The 10,658-nt window shown below is 40.7% G+C and overlaps 1 pseudogene; it reads right to left on the bottom strand.

The window, feature by feature from the left end:
• Positions 1-4,543: 4,543 nt before the first annotated feature.
• Positions 4,544-4,662, bottom strand: LOC133389811 (5S ribosomal RNA; annotated as a pseudogene).
• Between the last annotated feature and the right edge of the window lie 5,996 nt (positions 4,663-10,658).

The following is a 10,658-nucleotide window of genomic DNA, read 5'->3' as shown; positions in this document are numbered from 1 at the left end:
TTGTTTCAAAAAGTATAAATTTGATAGATTCAGCTCGAAGAGCAAACTGAATCAAATTTCTCACCCATTCCTAGTGCCAACAGGAGCTGAGTCTGGGAGTTCTGCAGCTAAGTACATCAGCTGCCTAAAACAGGGAGTCATTAACTCAGCAAAGGTCTAGAGGAGACTGAGGGTCTTACACCCTCACTGGGATCTTCTCTTCTTCTCTGCTAGGTCATTGTTCGTATCTGAGTCTTTTCCCTTGCTCCTGAAGGGATCCTGGCAACAGAACTTCCTGGCAACCAAATGGAGGCTCCAGTGCTGATTCTGGGCCTCCCACCAGGTCTTCTTCAGCCTTTGCTCTTAAGGCTCAGGGTTTTATGGAGGGGAAAGACTGGAGGATCAAGGCAGGGCTCAGGTTGTGGTCAGAGGGGTTATCAGGGGTCTCAAGCAAGGTAGGCATGAGCCAAGGAGCTTCAAGCTGCCTTGGGACCTGGTCTTCCAAGCCCTCAGGTCTCTGTGGGGTTTGGGTCTGATGAGATCCCAACAGGAGAGAAGGGAGAACTGAAAGTGGTTTAACTGCCTCATGTAAAGACCTGCCAGGCTCTCACCAGCAGGATAAGTGAAGGCAGAGGAGTGCTCATATGCTCCTCCATCCTCTTCTGGTTATTTGGTTTTTTTTTTTTAATTGCAGTTCCACTCCCTTTGTTCTGAATGGCAGCTATATCAACTACATAGAGGCATAGGAAGCTGCCTTATATGGAGTCAGACCCCTGGTCCATCTAAGCTCAGTATTGTCCACACTGACTGGCAACAGTTCTCCAAGGTTCCAGGCAGGGGATACTACCTCAAGATAGCAGAGATTGAACCCGATACTTTCTGTATCCATAGCAGATGCTCTGCACTGAGCTATGACCCTTGCTCAATGCATGCTGGCATAGATTCCACCAATTTAGGGAAGGGGGTGTTGGGGAACTAGAAAGGTAATGAACCTCTCAGATCCATGCTTCTGATCCACTCTGGCACACTCCCAAACCACCTCCAGCATGACCCCCATTTTTGCCCTACCAACACCAGTGCTTTCATGACTTTCTTAACTTATAGTTTATTAGAGTTTTCACATTTTTACAGTGACATAAGTTTGATCACTCCCTTAGTCTTTCCCCCTCCCTGTATCCCTTACTCTGTGGTACAGTAGTATGTTCATTTGCGATTCAGCCATTTATCTACTCGTGTAATTATTGAGTTTGTTCTGGGCAGTTGGATCAAAGTGAATATGCAGCAACATTGTGTCATGCTATCGCTGAAGTAATCAGTGGATTTAGCAAGATTCCTGTTTTTACGCTCTGCCTCCAACCTCTCATGAGTTTGGAAGTTGGTGAAGATCTCCAGGACATTTCTCCAAATCTCATGAAAGTTTGTATTTACTAATTTATTAGCTACTAATGGTAAAAGATTCTGTATTCATTCTGCTGACAGGACAATAGCTGGGAAAGTTTCTGGAGTGGCGGGGAGGGGGCATCTAGGGATATGCAAATGTACTGATGTTAATTTCTCTCATTTTTTCATTTTTTCATTCTTAATTTCAGTTCTCCACATTTCTAAATCTGTTTTGCATTTTTAAAAAAGAAAGTCCTCATGAAAATTCATCAGCATTATGGTATGAATTTATTTACACATTTCGGTGTGCAATTTTGCCTAATACACATTTTTCCAAAGCAATTTCCCTAATATAATGTGAATTCACCCTAATATAATGTGAATTCACCCTAATATAATGCATTTTGTATGTTATTTTCACTTATATATTTATCCCCCACTCGTGGGAGCTTCTGACTTTGGATTTCTCTCCCCAAGCTCAAACCTCTCTTTCTCTGTTCACAGAAAGAGATGTGATGCTTCCGATTGCCACTGAGACTCCCTTCCGGGGACCTTAGGATTTGCAGGACCAATGTGTATTTTCTCTCAATATATATAGTTAAATAGATATTTTCACTCAAGCAAAGTTTGAAATGTGTTTAGGCTCTAATCCTAACCCTGCCTAATTGGCGGTAAGCCCCATTAAATTTAATAGGATTTACTTTTGGATAGACACGGTTAGGATTGCACTGTTGAAGTTCTAAAAACTGTTCTAAGAACATTTAACAGTGCAATCCCAGAAATCTGGAATCTCCATTCAGAGAAGTCTGTAATCTGCTGGACATAGGAACATAGGAAGGTTCTTAATACTGAGTTACACATTGGTTTATCTAACTCAGTTTTGTCTACTCTGACTGGCAGTGGCTTTCCAGGGTATCACACAGGAGACCTTCCCAGCCCTAGCTGGAAATGCCCAGGATTGAACCTGTGACCTTCTGCATGGAAAACAGATGCTGTACCACTAAACCATGGCTCTTCCCAAACTGCACATTAATCCAAGTGGTGTGGTCATTTCATATAGGAATTCTCAACAATCACATTCCTAAAAAAAAATTAAATAGTTTCAAAAATTCATATACAAAGATCATATGAGGATAAGTTAAAGATTACGCACAAAACCAAGAACGGATAATTAAATTAATTATAAATGTAAGACTACATTTTCAAATCCATATCCTGGAAGATAATCAGATCAAAAAGGCTGGTGAATATTTGGAAGTCTACTAGTACAGTCAGGACAAGGAAGGTAATTCAAGAAGCGACTTCAAATGAATCAGACTTGATCAAGCATCTACTAAGTCTGCTTTGCTGAGTAATTTTTACTTGCAATTTTACTCCACTTGTCATTTACAGTAAAAAAAACCAGTACTATAAGTCTAGTACTGAGCTATTGCTATTTTGGCCAGCACCAGGAGGAACAGAATAAGACACTTGTAGAATATCCAATTTAAGTCCTCTGGGAAGGTAGAGAGTAGGGCTCGATAGGGACCTAGTGGAATTATTTGGCATATTATTGAGGAGCTTTATCGGGGGGGGGAATATCTAGGAGGAGTGTATTACTGGACAAGACCACCACATGGTCTTGTATATAAGAATGTAAGTGGCTCTTCCCAGACAACCCTCTCCAACATATATTAGAAAAACCATCATTCATTTTAGCAAGTTTGCCAGGGTAGAATACCAGCATAACACTACTTTCATTATGGATTCTGTAACTCTAGCAGACATAACTCTAACTGGAGGGTTTTGCCACAATGCTTGCCAAGTTTCATCTTCTATCGTCAAACCAATATCAGCTTCCCACAATGCTTTCAAACTCACATTAGAACCCATTACACAGGATAAAAGCCCTCTGCAAATAATAGAGACAGCACTTCTCAAACTACCTACAGAGGCTTTAAAAAAGCTTTCATAGAAAGTCAGGGGGCTCAGTTGGCCGTTAATCCTGAGAATGAATTTAGCAACAATTTGTATTTGCCCTGTTCAAATTATTAAACAAGTCATGTAATCATGTAATGATCTTTGGATTTCCATTGCTCATGCTGAGCATATTTATTAGGGTCTATAAAATGGGGATTCTCCAAGAATGGTGATACTGGAAGAGGAAGATGCTTAGGATAATTGAATCATAGAATTGGTAGGGGTCTATAAGGCCATTGAGTCCAAACCCCTACTCAATGCAGGAATCCAAATTAAAGCATAGCCCAGAGGTGGATGTCCAGCTGCCTCTTGAATGCCTCCAATGTTGGAGAGCCCACCACCTCCCAAGATAATTGGTTCCATTGTCATACTACTCTAACAGTTAGGAAGTTTTTCCTGATGTTCAGCCGAAATCTGGCTTCCTGTAACTTGAGCCCATTATTCCGCGTCCTGCACTCTGGGATGATTGAGAAGATATCCCAGCCCTCCTCTGTGTGACAGTCTTTCAAGTATTTGAAGAGTGCTGTCTTACCTCTCCTCAGTCTTTTCTTCTCAAGGTTAAACATGCCCAGTCCTTTCTGTCTCTCCTCATAAGACTTTGTTTCCAGTCCTCTGATCATCCTTGCTGCCCTTGCCTGAACCTGTTCCAGTTTGTCAGCATCCTTCTTAAAGTGTGGTGTCCAGAACTGGAAAAAGTACTGAAGATGAGGACTAACCAGTGCTGAATAGAGGGGAACTAGTACTTCACATGATTTAGAAACTATGCTTCTGTTAATGCAGCCTAAAATAGCATTTGCCTTTATTTGCAATCACATCACACTGTTGGCTCATATTCACCTTGTGATCAACAACAATCCCAAGATCCTTCTTGCCTGTAGTATTGATGAGCCAGTTATCCCCCATCTTATAACTGTGCATTTGGTTTATTTTTCCTAGGTTTGGTTTCTCTTTCTCCCAGTGTTTTCAGATACGTACAGGGGTCACCAAAATGGATTCATGATAGTATTCATCATTCCACATGTCATTTTTTAAAAAGGAATTGGGAAGTGTTTACCTCATTTCCATTTATACCCATTCAATTTTTATCATTTTTGTTTTGTTTTGTTACATGCCTTCAAGTCGATTACGACTTATGGCGACCCTATGAATCTTTTTTTTTTTAATATATTCATAGGGTTTTCATGGTAAGAGGTATTCAGAGGTGGTTTACCATTGCCTTCCTCTAAGCCTATGGCACCCAGTATTCCCAGGCGGTCTCTCATCCAAGTACTAACCAGGTCTGACGCTGCTTAGCTTCAGAGATCAAACAAGATCTGGCTTGTTCAGGGTAGTATGGGCATAGGCCAAATTTTAACATTACCACAAACTATTTGAACTAATTGCTTCAAGTAAGTAGCATCATAGTAACGTTGTAGGTTCAATAGGCTTAATTCTCCATCACTGTGGTGCCTGTAACTCAAATGATTATTCACTCTAGCCTTCTTCCCATTATTAATTTAACTATTAACAAGTTTTTGCCATTGGTGTAGCTCTTTATGTTTAATCCAAACTGGAAGAGTCTGAAACAGGTATGGAAATCTAGGCAGAACACTAATCTTTACTGCTGATATCTGTTCAAACCATGTCAAGTGGACTCCTTTCCACTGTTGTCGAGCTGACGAATAGAAGGTATGAAATTACATCTCTTCAATTGCAAAAGATCTTTAGGGAGAAAAACGCCAAGGTACTTAATGCAGCTAGGTTGTAGCACTAAGATGTTTGCTATGGCCTGCTCTAATCTTTTTCAGCTGACTTGGTGATATGGGTATTGGAGGGATTGCTTCACAATAGTTCCAATCTTACCTCTAGGGTTGGTTTTAGAGAATAGCATTGGATGATTGTCTTTTGGCCCCCTGGCAGTTCTGCTTTGGAATGGCACAGGGTACCATCTTGTCCCCAATGCTGTTTAACATATATATGAAGCCTTGAGAGTGGTCATCAGGAGATTTGGGGCTAGGTGTCACCAATACACTGATAATACCTAGGTCTTTTCTCTGTAACATCTGAATCAGGAGAGCCTTGGACCAGTGCCTGGACTGGTGCCTGGACTCAGTGATCAGCTGCATGAGGGCCATTAATTGTTGTAAATTGCCCAGAGAGCTTCGGCTATGGGGCGGTATACAAATGTAATTATTATTATTATTATTATTATTTATTATTATTATTATTATTATTATTATTATTATAAAACTGACTCTGAATCCTAGCAAGACAGAGGCACTGGGGGTAGGAGACTCCCAAGTCCAGATTAGTGGTCAATAGCTTGCTTTGGATGGGGTTGCACTCCCTCTGAAATAGCAGTTCATACTCTGGGGGTGTTCCTGGATCCCTCTTTGTTGCTAGAGGCTCTGGTGACCTCTTTGGCTAGGAGTGCCTGTTATCAGCTTTGGCTTGTAAGACAGCTGCAACCGTTTCTGGACCTGGATGGCCTAACCACTGTTATCCATGGACTGGTAACCTCCAGGCTCGATTTCTGTAATGTGCACTATGTGGGGCTGCCCTTGAGGTTGGTCTAGAACACCCTTTCCCAACTAGTGGGCCACCAGATGTTGTTGGACCACAACTCCCATCAGCCTCAGCCAGCACTGGCAATGGTCAGGAAAGATGGGAATTGTGGTCCAACAACATCTGGTGGCCCACTAGTTGGGAAATGCTGGAGAAGCTGCAGCTGGTGCAAACTGTGGCAGCATGATTGCTTTCTGAGGCAGGATATTACCAACATGTTTGCCTGCTGCTGAAATAATTGTACTGGCTACCCATTAGTTGCCAGATCAAGCTCAAGGTGCTGGCTTTGGTATGCAAAGCTCTATGCAGTTTGAGACCAGGATACCTGAAAGATCATCTTACCCCTTATATACCTAGTAGAACACTGCACTCTGCAGGTGAGGGCCTCCTGCAGATACCATCTTCTCAATAGGTCCGTTCCACACAACATAGGAAGCAGACCTTTAGTGTTGTGGCACTGGCCCTTTGGAATCCCCTCCTCTTAATTATTAGACAGGCACCATCTGTTATCTTTTCAGCACTTACTGAAAACCATCCTCTTTCAACAAGCTTTTTAAGTGGAGTCCTTATCCCAGTCTGTGTCTGCTCTGGAATTGCTTTTTCAGATGTTTTAAAACATCTTTTAAAATGTTTTTTAAATGTTTTATCTTAAAGATGTTTTTAAGATGTTTGTTTTTGAGATGTTTGAAGATGTTTTTAGTGTTTTATCCTTTGTTTGCCACCCTGGGTTCCTTTTCGGAGCAAGGGCAGGATAGAAATTTCATACATACTTACATACATACATGTGTACATTATTATTATTATTATTATCATTTAAGGGCTGTAGATATACACAATAGGCTTGATTTGAAGATAGACTTCATGGAACTCATTAAGGCTGCAATCCAACACACACTTACCTGGGAGTAAGTCTCATTGAACCTAATGGAGCTTACTTCTGAGTAGACATGTATTGGATTGCAGCCTATGTAGCCTGCATAAAACTGGCAGAGATTGCATTGGGTCATTAAGAAACAAGAGGACAGCAGCAGCAAATAGGCTGATGGTGTGCACCTCCTCCTTCAACCCCCAACCGCTAAATGTAAATGTAGTGCCTTCAAGTTGATTCCGACTTATGGCGACCCTATGAATAGGGTTTTCGTGGTAAGCAGTATTCAGAGGTGGTTTACCATTGCCTTCCTCTGAGGCTGAGAGGCAGTGACCGGCCCAAGGTCACCCAGTGAGCTTCATGGCTGTGTGTGGATTCGAACCCTGGTCTCTCAGGTCGTAGTCCAACACTCTAACCACTACGCCTCTCATCTACTCCATGGATATTTGTATTTTGCATAATTGCTATAGCTAGCAGTTCCATTGCCAACATAAATAGCAAAGGTTATAGAGGGCAGCAGTTTTGCATTCCCTGACAGAGAGTGAAAGAAGCAGAGGGCACACCATTAATCCTTACCAAATATCACATTCCTGAAGTATCCCTTCTGCCAAGTATGTGTGCATAGGAATACAATGGTAGCAAAAAATCCCCCTATAAAAACTGTTGAATGCCAAGCCAATATCTGATCAAAGCCTGGATCTCCTTTCAAAACATCAACTTGGCTGTCAATACTTTCAAGTCATCTTATCAATAAAGATGTTTTGTGTTATTTTTAAAACAGCTAAATTGTCATCTAAACAGGTAGTCCTCCTGTTCCGCAAGTAGATTATGTGATCTTTATTGGCAAACAAAAAAGATTTCCTGTCACTGCATTTCATCTGCACTACTGTGTTACGGATAATGATCAGAGAAGGTAGAAGCGCTACGCTCATGCTGTGTAGGTGTATCTGAGTAGCAATTTCTCCCTTGTACATTAATATAAAAATCATGGCAGAGTTTCAAAGATCTTACTGTACCAAATATTAGAGCAAAATGTGAAAGTCTTCACATTCTTTCAAATGCATGAACATATATGAGGAAAATATGTAGGCACTGAGCAAACACAAAATATCACCAATATGTGCAGGAATCACCTTGAATCCTAACATGTGAATGGAACATTCAAAGAAGGAAAGGTCCAAGTCCCCTCCTCCCCCAACAGCCGTCTGCTTTTTCTGAAATGTTTCTTAAGATGGTCAAGAGACCTTTCTGAACAATTTAGGATGGAGCTATGGATGGGCAAGAATTCTGATTCAGTTCACATTTCAAGCCAAATCTATCGAATACATAATTTCTGAAACAATATGAGAACTGAAAAACAGCCATCCTTTGAAATTCAGACTAACTAAAATTTTGTGATGCAGTTTACCAAACAAACAATGTTTACAAAAAATTATATATTAGGGGGAAGTGTGCATAAAAATGAATGTAATAACATGCAAAAATGCATTATATGACCAGAAATGGCTTGCAAAAATGTCTACATTTGTCAAAACTACCTACAAAAATGTGTTTATTGGGAGAAATGGTGGAGAATTTTCATGAGGATTTTTTTTAAAAAAAATCACAAACTGCTGCAGAAATGTTGAGAACTGAATTTAAGAGTGGACAAATGAGAATCTGAGGTGACTGAAATTGACAGATTTTTCCATGCCTAGGTGGAACACAGATGGCTGCTGAAGGAGGAGAGAATTGACCCAAATCTGATGTGGGCCAATTTCTCCCTCCCAGTAACTCCCTGAGCTCTACTGTACAATGTGGTGGGGCTACAAGTGGCTTCAGGAGGTGTGGGGCCCCCAGAAAACCTTCAGTCAGTGGACTTCTTTCCATTTACTTGTTTTAAGATCCAAGCCATTGTATGTAATGGGCCTATTATTTGCTAGATCCTACTTTATCCTGCTTTATACCAGAATCCTGCTTTATACCAGAATATTAGCCTGATTTGTACATTGCCCACACCCTTGGCTTCTTTCAGCCCCGGGATTACTTCTAAGCAAGCTTAAATGGCTGCCACGGACAACAGTTTGTAGAGGGCACTTTTGGTGGATGAAAAAGAGGATTCCCAAGCACTCCTATGACAATACATATTTCAAGCTACCCAATTATTATTTACAATGTAATTATGAAGAACAATCTCCATACATCACACACCTTTAATGTGTCCCAGGGGCTGTAATTCTATGGTCAGTGGGAAAGTGTCCCATGGGACATAGAATACATTGGATCTACAAGTTTGGAGGAATGCTCAGACCTGAGGCGCAGAAATCTTACATCTGATCCTTGCATCCTGCTGCTGTAAGGGATGAGCCCAAGGACAAAAGGACAACATCAACATTGGGCTGGTTCATCATGGCATGGAAGTAAAATCCATTCCATTTCCATGCAGGTTTTAAAGAACAAATATGTACAAATCCCTAAGATCCACACATAGTTTAAGTACATTTTTAAAAAAAAAAAAAATAAGGTGGTCCAAATTGTAAGTGCTTTCAAAGTGGTTCATGGGTTGCCTGTCTGTCTTGTTACTTTTTTAAAAAAAAGTAATTTCAACCACCTAAGAGCAACTAGCTAGTGTGTAGGGTCCCTGGTGTCACACACATTGAAATCAATGTGCCAAGCCCCCCTGGGAATGGTAGGTCTTGATGACATGTCATTGCTGTACATTCAGTTCCCCCCGAGACTCTAAAGGGGAGTCAAACATTAAATATGCAGGGAGATTGCACTGGGCACATTAGGGACAGCCCAACTCCTTCCTCAGCATATTTTCAGGTGAATCTCTAAACAGATCTCTAATGAAGATGAGTAGTGCAGTCAAAACATAAATATGAGTACTATTGTGGAAAAGAAATGCATCAGAAGTGTAATGAGACAATTTTCATTGGGTGAGCAGAGACAAAAATGGGGGGCAGAAGGGTTGGGGCATCAGTCACTAAAAAGTGGTTTCGGGGAAAACGGTTTTCACAGGTAATGACAAAAATAAAGCCCAATTTATGCATTTTGATTATGAACTATGACTTGTGAAGTTTACAAAAGAGCCAATCAATTTAAAATACAATGTTTTCCACATGCAAAATAGTTGTGTAAACTAAGTAACAGTGACTTGGAAGTAAATGTATATTGTGCAAATCATCCTACTATAATGATCTGAACTGTTAATAAAGTCTAATGCGCCCTGATTTCCACTCGAAATGCCTTCAGATATGTTACTGTCAAAAGCCAAGATTACTAAATTTTGCTTTTCTCTGATGAAACATTGAATGCCTGTATGGTGTCAGCACATGTGTCAAAGTTGAAAATGAAATTTCACGAACAGCTGTAGATGCACCAAAGGGGAGTCCTGCAGCATACAAAGTGTGCATGCGTGGAAAGGCTTGTAGGAGTACAATATTGTAGTAAGCTCGTGAACTGTGAGTTCAGTTCTCCTGAGACAGTTGCTTCCTGGAACTAACTATCCAGGTTTCCTTTGTCATGCCAGGAAAGCAATTAAGAGAAGTTTCACTTTAAAATTTAAATTAATACCTATAAACATCATTTTTCATAACGAAATGCTTGACAGCATGTCACATAGGAACTATGTATCTCTTTGAACTAGAGGTGCTAGAATCAACTGTACAAGCACACAAGAAAGGTCTTGGGCCAGCCAGCTAGCACTGCTCCTGGTGGCTCTACCAGCAACTCTCACGCACCCTATTTTGGTAGTATATACGTTCACATGAGAATAGTTAAATAAAGTGAATTATTTGTCATGATCATTTGCACAGTCAGGTGGAGGTCTAAAACTGTTGCAACTAAGTCTCCAGTCACATTATACTCTTCAAAACCATTGTTAAATAGAACCAGATTGAAAGGATTAAAATGATATACTTTTTCAACCTTTTTTCACAAACTAGGG

The sequence above is a fragment of the Rhineura floridana genome, chromosome 7 (genome assembly GCF_030035675.1).
Source record: "Rhineura floridana isolate rRhiFlo1 chromosome 7, rRhiFlo1.hap2, whole genome shotgun sequence".
NCBI classification, from domain to species: Eukaryota; Metazoa; Chordata; class Lepidosauria; order Squamata; family Rhineuridae; genus Rhineura; species Rhineura floridana.
The sequence above is the reverse complement of the archived record's forward strand: the minus strand, read 5'-3'. Positions and strand labels throughout refer to the sequence as shown.